This window comes from Schistocerca gregaria, chromosome 8 (assembly GCF_023897955.1).
Source record: "Schistocerca gregaria isolate iqSchGreg1 chromosome 8, iqSchGreg1.2, whole genome shotgun sequence".
NCBI classification, from domain to species: Eukaryota; Metazoa; Arthropoda; class Insecta; order Orthoptera; family Acrididae; genus Schistocerca; species Schistocerca gregaria.
Window position 1 is genome coordinate 78,772,479 of NC_064927.1, and position 15,409 is coordinate 78,787,887.

At 43.2% G+C, this 15,409-nt stretch overlaps 1 protein-coding gene across 5 annotated transcripts in view; it reads right to left on the reverse strand.

The window, feature by feature from the left end:
* Positions 1 to 15,409, reverse strand: part of LOC126284041 (bifunctional heparan sulfate N-deacetylase/N-sulfotransferase) — a 1,095,215-nt gene that overhangs the window by 210,624 nt on the left and 869,182 nt on the right. The window contains exon 5 of one of the 5 annotated variants that reach the window (XM_049982616.1): positions 6,556 to 6,628. The exons of the other annotated variants lie outside the window; for them this stretch is intronic. The gene's annotated coding sequence lies outside the window, so the exon portion shown is untranslated. The remainder of the gene's footprint in view (positions 1 to 6,555; positions 6,629 to 15,409) is intronic. 5 annotated transcript variants of the gene reach the window in all.

Below are 15,409 nucleotides of genomic sequence, written 5' to 3' on the forward strand. Positions count from 1 at the left end.
GAATGCAATACGCCATACTGTATCTGTCGTGTTCAGCAAAAGCCGATATTCGCTGGATTTTACGTTACATGTTTCGCCGTACGAATATATGCTGTTTATAAGCACCAGCACGTCGAATGCGTCGAGAGTGAATCGTTGTTGGTGCGATTTGTTGTAATAAAATCACGGGAAACATCACATTGGTGGTTAAAGAATTTTCCTATTTAGTTATTTTCGCGTCGCAAGTCCCGTTTTACGAGAGTAGGCCGTTTTAAGCCAATGGTGCACCGAAGGTTAATGAAATCGGACCGCTTTTGTTAGGATCTGTTGTAACTAAATGTCAATTAATAACTTTTCGGCGATTACAGCCTATAAAAGATAAAATTACAGCCTATAAAAGATAAAATAGAAAGTAAGATATAAGGAAACTAGAGCCTAGCATAGTGATTAGAGGTCTAGTGTTATGGAACTGAAGTTAGGCCTGTATAGGGTTCGAATCCTGTAATACCCAATTTTTTTCCACCTACGCATTTTTCAAAAGGTTGTGGGACTTTCTTATGAAATTAATACAAATGCTTTCTGTAATGCTTGATGTTATGTATATACCAGGGTCACTCCAAAAGAAATGCACACTATTTTCTTTTTTAATCCATCTTTTATTCTACATGTTTGAAAGTTTTACAGTGTGTAGATACATCCTTTAGAAACAATATTTTCATTTCTCCACATAATTTCCATTCCTCTCAACTGCCTTACGCCATCTTGGAACCAGCAGCTGTATAACCGCACAGTAAAATTCTGGACCAACTTGTTGCTGCCACTGTTTGGCAGCGTGCACAAGGGAGTCATCATCGTCAAACCTTTTTCCATGAAGAAACTCTTTCAGCTTCCCAAAGACATGATAGTCACATGGAGCCAGGTCAGAACTGTAAGGCGGGTGTTTTAGTGTTGTCCATCCGAGTTTTGTGATCGCTTCCATGGTTTTTGACTGACATGTGGCCGTGCATTGTCGTGCAACAGCAAAACACCCTGCTTTTGCCGATGTGGTTGAACACGACTCAGTCGAGCTTGAAATTTCGTCAGTGTCGTCACATATGCATCAGAATTTATGGCGGTTCCACTTGGCATGATGTCCACAAACAAGAGTCCTTCGGAATCGAAAAACACCATAGCCATAACTTTTCCAGCAGAAGGTGTGGTTTTGATTTTTTTTTTTTTTTCTTGGGTGAATTTTCATGATGCCACTCCATTGATTGCCTCTTCGTCTCTGGTGAAAAATGATGGAGCCATGTTTCATCACCCATCACAATACTGCCAAGAAATTCATCTCCTCCATTCTCGTACTGTTCCAAAAGTTCGCTGCATACCGTTTTTCTCGTTTCTTTGTGAGCCACTGTCAACATCCTGGAAACCTACCTGGCACAAACCTTTTTTAACGTGAATAGTTTTGTATTCTGCAAACACTTCCTTCCCCTATCCCAACGTAGCGTGACATATCGTTCACTGTTATGCGCTTGTCAGCAATCACCAATTCGTTAACTCTCTGCACATTGTCTGGAGTGTGTGCAGTACGTGGCTTGCCGCTGCGAGGACAATCCTCAATATTGCTGTGCCCGCTTTCATCACGTAACCTGCTCGCCCACCGACTAACTGTACTGCGATCGACAACAGCACCTCCATACACCTTTTTCAACCTTTTGTGGATTGTTTCCCATTGTCTCCTTTTCACAGCACAAGAATTCTATGACAGAACGTTGCTTTTGACGAACGTCAAGTGTAGCAGCCATCATGAAGACATGCTGTGACGGCGCCACTCACGGGAACAGGTTGAATTAAGTTTGAAAACAAGCGGGAAGAATGTATTTACACAGTGTAAAACTTTCACACATGCAGAACGGATTTTTTTACAAAAATAGTGTGAATTTCTTTTGCAGTGACCCTCGTATAAGCGTGTTCTCCGTCAGGAATGACTTTATTCAATTTGGTGAGCTTATATAAGCTGATGTCTTTACTGACTGGACATATATCTTCCCTTTTTGTCTTATTACATGTTCACCGATACTCAAGTTTTCATTCATTCATAGTGTAGACAGAACAACACGACTCCCACATGGACATGGCAGGTAATGTGCGTTTTAACAGAGCTAACGTGGGAATTTTACGATACAGCCGACACTGTCGCTGGAGAACGGCGAGGACGCAAAATCACGTTAACTACACTACTGGAAATGGAAAAACGAACACATTGACACTGGTGTGTCAGACCCACCATACTTGCTCCGGACACTGCGAGAGGGCTGTACAAGCAATGATCACACGCACGGCACAGCGGACACACCAGGAACCGCGGTGTTGGCCGTCGAATGGCGCTAGCTGCGCAGCATTTGTGCACCGCCGCCGTCAGTGTCAGCCAGTTTGCCGTGGCATACGGAGCTCTATCGCAGTCTTTAACACTGGTAGCATGCCGCGACAGCGTGGACGTGAACCGTATGTGCAGTTGACGGACTTTGAGCGAGGGCGTATAGTGGGCATGCGGGAGGCCGGGTGGACGTACCGCCGAATTGCTCAACACGTGGGGCGTACACAGTACATCGATGTTGTCGCCAGTGGTCAGCGGAAGGTGCACGTGCCCGTCGACCTGGGACCGGACCGCAGCGACGCACGGATGCACGCCAAGACCGTAGGATCCTACGCAGTGCCGTAGGGGACCGCACCGCCACTTCCCAGCAAATTAGGGACACTGTTGCTCCTGGGGTATCGGCGAGGACCATTCGCAACCGTCTCCATGAAGCTGGGCTACGGTCCCGCACACCGTTAGGCCGTCTTCCGCTCACGCCCCAACATCGCGCAGCCCGCCTCCAGTGGTGTCGCGACAGGCTTGAATGGAGGGACGAATGGAGACGTGTCGTCTTCAGCGATGAGAGTCGCTTCTGCCTTGGTGCCAATGATGGTAGTATGCGTGTTTGGCGCCGTGCAAGTGAGCGCCACAATCAGGACTGCAAACAACCGAGGCACACAGGGCCAACACCCGGCATCATGGTGTGGGGAGCGATCTCCTACACTGGCCGTACACCTCTGGTGATCGTCGAGGGGACACTGAATAGTGCACGGTACATCCAAACCGTCGTCGACCCATCGTTCTACCATTCCTAGACCGGCAAGGGAACTTGCTGTTCCAACAGGACAATGCACGTCCGCATGTATCCCGTTCCACCCAACGTGCTCTAGAAGGTGTAAGTCAACTACCCTGGCCAGCAAGATCTCCGGATCTGTCCCCCAATGAGCATGTTTGGGACTGGATGAAGCGTCGTCTCACGCAGTCTGCACGTCCAGCACGAACGCTGGTCCAACTGAGGCGCCAGGTGGAAATGGCATGGCAAGCCGTTCCACAGGACTACATCCAGCATCTCTACGATCGTCTCCATGGGAGAATAGCAGCCTGCATTGCTGCGAAAGGTGGATATACACTGTACTAGTGCCGACATTGTGCATGCTCTGTTGCCTGTGTCTATGTGCCCGTGGTTCTGTCAGTGTGATCATGTGATGTATCTGACCCCAGGAATGTGTCAATAAAGTTTCCCCTTCCTGGGACAATGAATTCACGGTGTTCTTATTTCAATTTCCAGGAGTGTAAATCGTCCGGTGTGCCGGCGGCTACGTTCTGCTTCCTGTGCCAGACACACACCACTGTCTGGGTCACGCATGACGCTCCTCACTTGTCTCAAAGACGCCACACTTGATTACAGTCAAAATGTCGCTCCACTCTCCATCAGCTGGTCCCTCCGAAACAATTTCTACTGCACCACCACCAAGAAATTTGCAGAAATTTGCAATGGGAATTAAACTACAGATAGAAAAATTTAAAACTTTAAGGTCTGCCGATGACACTGTAATTCTCCCAGAGACAGAAATATACTTGAAAAAAAAATTGAATGGAATCGACGGTGTCTCGAAAATAATTTACAAGACGAACATCAACATGACTAACAAATGAGTGATTCAACTTACTCGAATTATACCGAGGTAATCACATTAGGAAATCAGACTCAGAGTAGCGGAAACTGACGGTTGCATAAGTCCGTCAGGACCAGTAACTGCACGTCCATCCATTAGGAACATTTCAAACCTCCCCGAGCAGTCCAAATCGGCTGTTGGTAACGTGACTGTGAAACGAAAACGCAAATGAACAATCACTGCTAAACCAAGAGACAAGGTAGACGTCGAGTTCAGGGAGTTCCGTGTAAAGTTAATTATCTACATAGGTAGTTCATCTGTAGGTTTTGATGACTGATTTTTCGAGCATCAAAATATGTAACATAAACGCCATATCTTTGATTGTATTGAGTAAGAAGCTTAATATTTTTAGATGCGTAAGAGACGGCAGACTTTAGTATTTGACATCAATTTTAACTTGATATATCTACCCAATGCTGAAAAAAAAAGAGTTCTTAACTGACGGGCAACAAAGTGATCCTCCAATGGTCCCTTTTTCGACTGAGATACGGAACACTTGCATGAAATCCGCGAAAGAAAGCACTCCTAAGTTCCCTAGTGCTTCCAGCAGTCGAGCACTACTCTCCGTAGGGACTTACTCGTGAAATCAAAGGGGACAGTTAGCGATGAGCCAATTCGGTTTTACGCCGAACCAACTTCACTGAGTTGAAAGTATGAGTGAACCGAGTTGCCAACGCAAATTGCCATTCAGTCCACTTAACAAACCTGGGCTTCCTGGTTTCCCAATCGGTGATTACATAATTATATATTCACGACCGTGATGGATACTACATAGGGCGCAATTTTTGGTATTTCGACTTGAAATTTTGAAGACAGGCTTGTCCAAAACCTGCTCAAACATCTTGCATAGATTTTGAGGGCTATCGGGCGATCGTAAGGTAGTCAAATGTCTGTTTACGATTGTGACTGCGCACCACACTACAGCCCGCAATATTTTTATCTGAAACTTTGAAAACAGACCTGTCAAAAATTCGAAATTTACAGTATAAATTTTGACAGCCGTTGGTCGCTCATAAGTAGTCAAATGGCTGTTCACGACAATGGCTGCATACCCCTCTACAAGCCCACAATTAAAACCTGGACGGCGCCCATGGTAGAACTCGTGCAACTCGAGTTAGTAAAAATCTCAAACCAAGATAGCCCGTTTCATATACAGAGCTGGCAGGAAAAGCTAAGTTAACGTTCGACGTTATTTACCATGTTAACGTCTACTCGTGTTTCAACTTCTCGTTAACATACGCTAAGAAAATCGAGTTGCCAGGAAAATTATAATAGCGTTAATCTTCATCGACAGCGTCTGCGCGGTTTCCAAATCGATTTGATTACAATTTTGTTTCTTATGCCAAATTGACGATAAAATCGAAAACACTTTTTTGTTGTTTGACAGTCAAATATCTGATGTAAAAGCAATATGTTCCACCTATTACAATTTTTTTCTTACAGGCTACATATTTAATATTATACAAAACTTCTAACACACTCAAAAATTTTTTTTTCCAGTGGGCAGTTAATAATTGTCGGTCTAGTAGCCAAGTGCCTCGACATCACTCTATATATCCCCTAAACCGATTTTTTTTCTGTGTGTGATAATCGGAAAGTACATGGTACGGGTAACGGAACGAAAGTGCTCATTGTGCGGTTCCGTGTTTATTTCTGCAGAGTGTATTTTCAGTTCTAAACAGGTGAGACAGTGTGTGTTCCACAATTTTACAACAAACACGTTCAGCCACATAAAAGCATATCTTAAGCGCATACGTTCCACGGCCGTCCGCATTTTTCTAAACACTTTGCACGCTTCGACCATGCAGCGGCCTACTAAAAGGTGGTCCCGGAAAGCTATTCTGTGTCCATTGATCTTTACGTCCATTTTGCAGCGTCCGTATGATCACGGAAGCACGAACAGCAGTAGTATCTTGCTGAGTGAAGCAATTTCGAAAGACGCAATTGATTATTTCGTCTTTCTGTTTGTTTCCTCCATTTCAGTGGCTACTACGCATGCGTTCGATTGAGAGAGAATCCAATCGCAAGGCGTACAGAGATATTAGCCTCGCGGTGTTTGCCTCAGGCTCGCTGTTATTCACTTTAAGGAAGGATGGAACAGCAGACACAGTCCTTAGAATTGTTTACAAAGTCCGCAGACACCGTTCTACGAAACCGAGAAAATAACAACGATTTTCCGGAAGACTTGCGAAGAATCAATACGCGCGGCAGTGAGCTGAATGAAAAGCAAGCGTGACCTCGAAACGCTGCGCCGTGGCTTTTCAGAGAACCAACGGCAGGTTACTGGAATTACTACCATCCGTCAGATTCCGCGGAGAAGACTTTTGAAACTTTCTACAGCCGAGTCAACACGCGATGCAACATATAAATGTGAGAGAAAAATGACGGTTCAGTTAAGACTACAGGAAAGAATTCAAATTCATTACAATGGTGTCCAAATAAAAAGGCGGATCCATGATGCGTTTCTGCGCATAAAGAAATAGAGAGAGAGAGAGAGAGCACAAAGTAGAGGAAAAATATATTGCACAATGTCATCCGTAGGGAATGGTGGGACGAACTTACCGCTTCTGTCCGTTGCGATCTGTACAGCATTCATCAAACGTGGCAGGCGCAAGAGAGAAACCAGCACACTTACCTGAAAAGAAAGACAATCAGTGAATATCAGCACACGGAAAAAACCGCACAACAGTACCTACATCTCACCGAAGTCACTAGCAACGTGGACAGAAACTAGGAACGTGGACAGAAACCAAAGATATGCGTTTTATTTAAATTCGGTACAGCTGAATCAGTAACAACACTATAAAATAAAGTACTATAAAATAGATTGGTGAATATTATACTACAACTGATGTCATTGTGAGACTAGTTTAATTTACATCAAACCAACTTCAAGAAGCTGTGTGACAATATTTTTCAATAGCAACAAAAAGCGCACACTTGCATAACTCCCACGCCCGTTCTCAAACCAACCAATATTTGCGAAGCAAAACGTCCGCCAAGATAGCAGTAAACGAAGTGCTTACACGTACTTATGGCCACAACTAACGTTCGTTAGTGTTCTGTTCACTGTAGTCATGCCCCGCTCCATGTCACCCGATCACATATCTAATGAGGAGGTATTGAATAGAATTGGGGAGAAGAGGAGTTTGTGGCACAACTTGACAAGCAGAAGGGACCGGTTGTTAGGACATGTTCTGAGGCATCAAGGTATCACAAATTTAGCGTTGGAGGGCAGCGTGGAGGGTAAAAATTGTAGAGGGAGACCAAGAGATGAATACACTAAGCAGATTCAGAAGGATGTAGGTTGCACTAGGGAGATGATGAAGCTTGCACAGGATAGAGTAGCATGGAGAGCTGCATCAAACCAGTCTCAGGACTGAAGACAACAACAACAACAACAACAACATATCACCCCACCTGCCTGCAATATCAAATCCACCTTTTCTCAAATTGGCTCAAATGGCTCTGAGCACTATGGGACTTAACATCTATGGTCATCAGTCCCCTCGAACTTAGAACTACTTAAACCTAACTAACCTAAAGACATCACACAACACTCAGTCATCACGAGGCAGAGCAAATGCCTGACACCGCTGGGAATCGAACCCGCACCTTTTCTCAATGACTAATAATGTTTCCTACCAACACTTGCTTTTAGTCAAGTTGTGCACCATGGAAGTCGCGTCTCCCCAATTCTGTTCCGTACCTCCTTATTAGTTATCCGATCTATTCAGTTAATCTGAAGCGTACTTCTGTGACGTCGTATGCTAGTGCTTCTTACTTTAAATGTTTAGAGACGTAAAACTGTACACATGGCAAAACATGAAAGTATGGTACGCCATGTCTAGAGTACGAACGCTACAGTACTGGAATCGGTCAGCGCATACAAATACCGCTGTACAACACTTTGTACGGAAATGAAATGGACCGATCACGCTTGCTCATTTGCAGGCAAAGCAGGCGGCAGACTTCGATATAGAGGTAGAATACTAAGCAAATGCCGTCAGTCTACAAAGGAGATTACAAACACTCCCGTAATCCACCCTCGAACATAGCTCAGTTGTGTAGGATCCGTACGAAGTAAGATTAACAGCGTATCTTAAACGTAAACAGAGAACGGCAGCATGTATATACACAGGTTCGTTTGACCAGCATAGATGCTCAAGAAACTGAAATGGAAAAGAATTAAAAAAACTGTACCGAGAAAGTTTACTTACGAAGTTTCGAAAACTGACTACAAGTGATGATGTTTGGTTTGCGGGGCGCTCAACTGCGTGGTTATCAGCGCCCGCACAAAGTCCCAATTTTTACACAGTCTATTTTTTTTTTACACAGTCCAGTCTAGCCACTGTCACGAATGATGATGATGAAATGATGAGGACAACACAACACCCAGTTCCCGGGCAGAGAAAATCCCCCACCCGGCCGGGAATCGAACACGAGGCCCCGTGATCGAGAGGCAGCAACGCTAGCCACAAGATGACGAGCTGCGGACGACTTTAAGTGATGAATCTAGAAATATACTTCAATCTCCTTCGTATCACTCCCGTAGGGTTCGTAAGGACTAAACCAGCTATACTAGAGGCAGGTAAACAGTCATTTGGTCCTCGTGAATACAAGGGAAAGTAAGAACCTTCAACATCGCAGCGCGTCAGTAACCGTTGGTTAATATATTAAAAAACTAGAAACCCGCCTCGATTGCGAGAAAAGCACGTAGTGTTAACCTAGGTTTCGGCGTAGATAACTACACCTTCTTCAGAACAATAAAACCCACAAGTGCCTAAGAAGACATTTGTCAATGATACGAAAAAAAGGAAAACACAAACAGTACATATGTACAAAGTCTAAACCGTTACTTAGCTTAATGGTGTAACCTCCACCTCACACCGGCCTGTGTTCTATGGGCAATGACCCGCCATAAACTGCCTGATTAAAAGAACACCAGAGCTATAACATTTTTGTGGCCCATCGAACACAGGCCGGTGTGAGGTGGAGGTTATACCATTAAGTTAAGTAACGGTTTAGACTTTGTACATATGTACTGTTTGTGTTTTCCTTTTTTTCGTTTATAAATGTATAGCTATGGTGTTCTTTTAATCATTGACAAAGGTCAACTTAGGCATTTGTGGGTTTTATTGTTCTGAAGAAGGTGTAGTTATCTACGCCGAAACCTAGGTTAACACTACGTGCTTCTTTCGCAATCGAGGCGCGTTTCTAGTTTTATAATACAAGGGAAAGTAGCCACAGTAAGTGGTGCATCTGCATCTACATCTACATCTACATCTACATGATAACTCTGCAATTCACATTTAAGTGCTTGGCAAAGGGTTCATCGAACCACAATCATACTATCTCTCAACCATTCCACTCCCGAACAGCGCGCGGGAAAAACGAAAACCTAAACCTTTCTGTTCGAGCTCTGATTTCTCTTATTTTATTTTGATGATCATTCCATACCTATATAGGTTGGGTTCAACGAAAGTTGGTGACTGAAATTTCGTAAACAGATCTCGCCGCGACGAAAAACGTCTTTGCTATAATGACTTCCATCCCAACTCGCGTATCATATGTGACACACTCTCTCCCCTATTACGTGATAATACAAAACGAGCTGTCCTTTTTTTTGCACCCTTTCGATGTCCTCCGTCAATCCCACATGGTAAGGATCCCACACCGCGCAGCGATAGAGGTCGAACGAGTGTAGTGTAAGCTGTCTCTTTAGTGGACTTGCTGCATCTTGTAAGTGTCCTGCCGGTGAAACCCAATCTTTGGCTCGCCTTCCCCACAATATTATCTATATGGTCTTTCCAACTGAAGTTGTTCGTAATTTTGACACCCAGGAACTTAGTTGAATTGACAGCCTTGAGAACTGTACTGTTTATCGAGCGTCAATTGCCACCTGCCACACCATACAGCAATCTTTTCTAAATCGCTTTGCAACTGATACTGGTCTTCGGATGACCTTACTAGACGGTAAATTACAGCATAATCTGCGAACAACCTAAGAGAACTGCTCAGATTGTCACCCACGTCATTTATATAGATCAGGAACAGCAGAGGTCCCAGGACGCTTCCCTGGGGAGCACCCGATATCAGTTCAGTTTTACTCGACGATTTGCCTTCTATTACTACGAACTGCGACCTTCCTGACAGCAAATCACGAATCCAGTCGCACAACTGAGATGATATCCCGTAGGCCCGCAGCTTGATTAGAAGTTCCAAATCCCCTCTGCCATGCACTTCACAGTTGTTTGTCGAGTACGATTGTAGGAGATGAAAAGGAAACCTCACGATTTAACAATGACGTCGCGTTGTGGTCAGTTCCGTCGACATCCACGGTCAGTCGGCTTTAGATGGGACGAAAATAAACCGGGGAAGCACGCATCGGTCGTCATATTCGCGAGGAGGTGCAGCTGACGTCGGCTGGGGCGACATAAAAACCGCGCAGAGGACGCAAGCAGCGTAATCGCGACCGGAAGCGGGTCACGCGAGCTACGCGCTGGGGGACGCAAACACGTGGCTGGCGGCGCGGGACGGGCCGTGACGTCACGGCGGAAGTGGCGGCCGCTGCCACTGTGTCTCGGCGGCCAACCGCGGCCTACATCTCACAAGGGAACCTCCCCTCAGATTTCGTTATAAGTTGGCACAGTGGAAAGGTCTTGAAAAACTGAATACAGATCAATCGAGAAAACAGGAAGAATTTGTGTGGAACTATGAGAAAAATAAGCAAAATATACAAACTAAGTAGTCCATGCGCAAGGTAGGCACCTTCAAGGAGAGCCTGAGCCCAGGAGCGCCGTGGTCCTGTAGTTAGCGTCAGCAGCTGCGGAACGAGAGGTCCTCGGTTCACCTCTTCCTTCGAGTAAAAAGTTTACCTTCTTTATTTTCGCAAAGTTATGATCTGTCCGTTCGTTCATTGACGTCTCTGTTCACTGTAATAAGTTTAGTATCTGTGTTTTGCGACCGCACCGCAAAACCGTTCGATCAGTAGACGAAAGGAAGTGCCTCTCCAAAGGAAGCCGAAAACATTTGATCGCAAGGTCATAAGTCTACCGATTCCTCCATAGAAAAAAACGTCTATACGACACTGGTGACGGCATGTGCGTCACATGACAGGAATATGTTGTCGACCCACCTAACTTGTACACGTGGCGAATGGGTAAAAAGATTCTTCTACCACGCCCGACTTAGGTTTTCTCGTGGATGAGATAATCAGTCCCAAAACAGTGATGAAAACAGAAGAGTTTGTCACATAAACTGCAACAAATGACTGCAACAGTTCACAGTCGTACAGTTTTCCCTGTGCTCTGTCAAAACACGTTTTTAACGTTTTCAAATTTTTTCGTGTGCAGACCGTCAAATCCTGCATATGTCCAAGCAAACCTGAACACGTCCTGGAATTTTGGAGAGCGAAGTTGATTGTGTGTGAGTGCCTGAACTTTGATAATTGACACACGATCACGTGAACAATACTGCTCTGTGTACCTGTGCAGCTTCGCGAAATCATAGAATCTCTTCATAAAGTATTTCACTTGCCGAAACCAAAAACACATCTCACGGTTGCACAAGAGGTGTACAACCTGGAAGAATGGTAATCACGTCTTCTCCCACACTAAAATTGTATAATGCCTGATTCTTCTGTCCTGTATAGCTGGCAGGGAGATAATAATCGTCTGAAAATAAAAAATTAAATATTTTACTCGAGGGAAGACTTGAACCAAGGACCTCTCGTTCCGCAGCAGCTGACACTAACCACAGGACCACAGCGCTCCTGGGCTCAGGCTCTCTTTGATGGTGCCTATCTTGCGCATGGACTACTCAGTTTGTATATTTTGCTTATTTTTCCTATAGTTCCACACAACTTCTTCCTGTTTTCACGATTGATCTGTGTTCAGTTTTTCAAGGCCTATCCATTGTGCCAACTTATAACTAAATCTGAGGGTGGTGCGATGGGGAGGTTCCCTTGTCAGTAAAGAAGGTAGTCAGGAGTTGGTAGCGCACACTTCCTGATCAACATACTTGCCAGTGAACACTGTCCCACTTTATTATTATTATTTTCGATTATTTCCATTTAAAGAGAGCGTTTGAACTTGAATTCCTTTATGATGATTGTTTATGTTTTTTCGGAGCACAAATTTTCTTCATGTGATCACTGTGTTGTTTCTTTCGCTCCGCTGTCCATTTGCAACCTGGTGTCTTCTGTGTTGTGGTTTCAAATTTATGTTTTTTGATGCTGTTCCTGAATTCAGTTTCATTTTCTGCATCGTTTACCGTTATGTGTACTTGTCTGAGGTCCTCTTCAACTTCTTTTATCCCTTTAGGTTTTCCCCTGCCTGAGTTGATGACTTTAAGAATTCGCTTTGAAATTCTGTTTTCATTCATCCTGTTGATATGTCCGTAGAACTGCATTCTTTTTTCGTTATTGTATCCGTAATCTTGTCTGTGTATTTATATAATTCTGATGTTGGTCTCTTCTTCCAGATTCCTTGCTTGTATCGGGCAAAAATTTTGCTGATAATTTTCCTTTCTTGTTTCTCTATTTCTTTGATTTTAGTTTGCCCACGTATTTGTGTTGTTTCAGATGCATACAGTGCCTCCGGAAGTACGACAGTGTTGTAGTGCCTCAATTATGCCCTAATGGATATGGACTTTTTGTTATAATAGTTCCACGTGGGTTTATATGCTTTCTGTAGATTTTCTTATTCTTTCCTCACTGGCCTTTAGATTGATCGCTGATGGCTCGATGATTTCTCCCAGGTACTTAAAATGTGGAACTTGTACGATTTTCCCATGGTCACAATAGGCAATTTGTCTTGTGGCACTCTTTCCATGTACTAGGTTTTCTCATACGAAATTTGCAGGCCAGTTCTTTGTGCAATTTCGTGTAACTTCTCTATGGCGTTAGTGGTTTCTTTTCTATTACTTGTGTGGATTTAAAGGCCATCTGCAAAAGCTATATACTTCACATTGAATCTATTATCTTTTCTAATGCCAATTTGGATTCTTTTGCCTTCTTTTTCCCATGTCTTGATAATTTTTTCAAGAATGATATTAAAGAGTAATGGTGAAAGCCCGTTACCCTGTCGCACTGCAATTTGGATTTCAAATGGTTCAGAGATATTCCCCACAAATTTAACCTTGGAGACTGTGTCAGTTAATGTTTGCCGAATGATTTCTCTTGTCTTTCTGTCAATGCTGAATTCTTCCAGTCTGTTGCAGAGCGCTGTGTTTCGGGATTTTATATGGGACCGACACGAATGAGATACCCCTGTAATTATTTGGTTCAGTTTTGTCCCGTTTTAGTGGAGTGGATGGATGAGTGAGCATTTCCATTTAGAAGGGATCTGTTCTGTTTCCCAAAAGTTTGTTATTATTATTATTATTATTATTATTTCTTTCTTTTCTCAGACGTTATGTCTGGTTAAAAATGGAAAGTGACGAGGACCTTGATCAAGCGTGACTTCCTTTTAACTGTACGGTATATATTACACTGCATTTAGGAACTTTCGGGTAATTGAACATGTATCAATAATTACAGATTTCTGTAGTTGTATATATAAGTTTGGATGTAGGTATATTGCGTTGATGTACTGGTGGTATGATATTGTGTGGTATGATTCCTGTAGTTGATAGTATATAATTGGTATAATGTCAACTTTATCCTGATGCCACATGTCCTTAACTTCCTCAGCCAGTTGGATGTATTTTTCAATTTTTTCTCCTGTTTTCTTCTGTATATTTGTTGTATTGGGTATCAATACTTCGATTAGTTGTGTTAATTTCTTCTTTTTATTGGTGAGTATGATGTCAGGTCTGTTATGTGGTGTTGTTTTATCTGTTATAATGATTCTGTTCCAGTATAATTTGTATTCATCATTCTCCAGTACATTTTGTGGTGCATACTTGTATGTCGAACGTGTTGTTTTATTAGTTTATGTTGTATGGCAAGTTGTTGATGTATTTTTTTTTCGCTACATTATCATGTCTTCTGGGGTATTCTGTATATGCTAGTATTGTACATCCGCTTGTGATGTGATCTACTGTTTCTATTTGTTGTTTGCAAAGTCTGCATTTATCTGTTGTGATATTGGGATCTTTAATAATATGCTTGCTGTAATATCTGGTGTTTATTATTTGATCATGTATTGCAATCATGAATCCTTCTGTCTCACTGTATGTATTGCCTTTTCTTAGCCATGTGTTGGATGCGTCTTGATTGATGTGTGGCTGTGTTAGATGATACGGGTGCTTGCCATGTAGTGTTTTCTTTTTCCAATTTACTTTCTTCGTATCTGTTGATGTTATGTGATCTAAAGGGTTGTGGAAGTGGTTCTGAAATTGCAGTGGTTTAGCAGATGTATTTGTATGAGTGATTGCTTTGTGTATTTTGCTAGTTTCTGCTTGTTCTATAAAGAATTTTCTTACTTTGTCTACCTGTCCATAATGTAGGTTTTTTATGTCGCTAAATCCCCTTCCTCCTTCCTTTCTGCTTAATGTGAATCTTTCTGTTGCTGAATGTATGTGATGTATTCTATATTTGTGGCATTGTGATCGCTTCTATGCAGTCGCTGTGGTTATCCAATATGTAATCATCTTGTTTAGTGTGTTTTTCCTTGACTATGCTATTTGTCTGTTCCAAAAGCCATATTTATATCATTGCTGAATACTTCTGTTATCTTGGTTGAGTTGTTGATTTGTTGCTGCCAGTAGTTATTATTATTATTATTATTATTATTATTATTATCGTTTGATATATTAATGAGTTAGTGGATAACATCGTCTGCTCAGAGATGATGATGTCGTCTGTAGAAAGGTAGCGAATTTCAGGAAGACCTACAGAGAATCAAAGATTGGAGCAGGGACTGGCAGTTGGATCTGAACGTAAATAAATGTGATTTAGTTCGCATAAGTAGTCGAAGAGAGCGATCTAAAGTGGGAAGAATACAAAAAACAAAATGTAAGTGAAGCTGACGTCAGGATAAAGTTCGCGTCGAGAACTTTAAGGAAATGTAATTCACCCAATCTGTCCGAGGCCCTTACCAGATAATTATTCAGTAGAGACAGAGAAGATTCAACGGCGAGAGCCGTTTCATGACGCAGTCGGCGGGAGTGCTCGACAAATGCCACCGGCGGGACGCTAAAACGCAGGCGTTGTGCATCGCGGAGAGGTTTGCTATTGAAGTTCCGAGAGAGTACGTTCCGAGAACATTTGGGGAACAGATTACGTCCTCCAATACACATTCCTGTGAAATGCCCTCAAAGAGATCGGCGAAATTAGGGCTGATACGGAGGTTAAGCGACAGTCAGTCTTCCCGTGCGCCATTCCTGAATGTAACAGGGAAGTGGGGAACAGATAATTCCACCACAACCGCCATCTCCCACTCTCCGTTAGGCGGCTTGCGCAGGATAGACG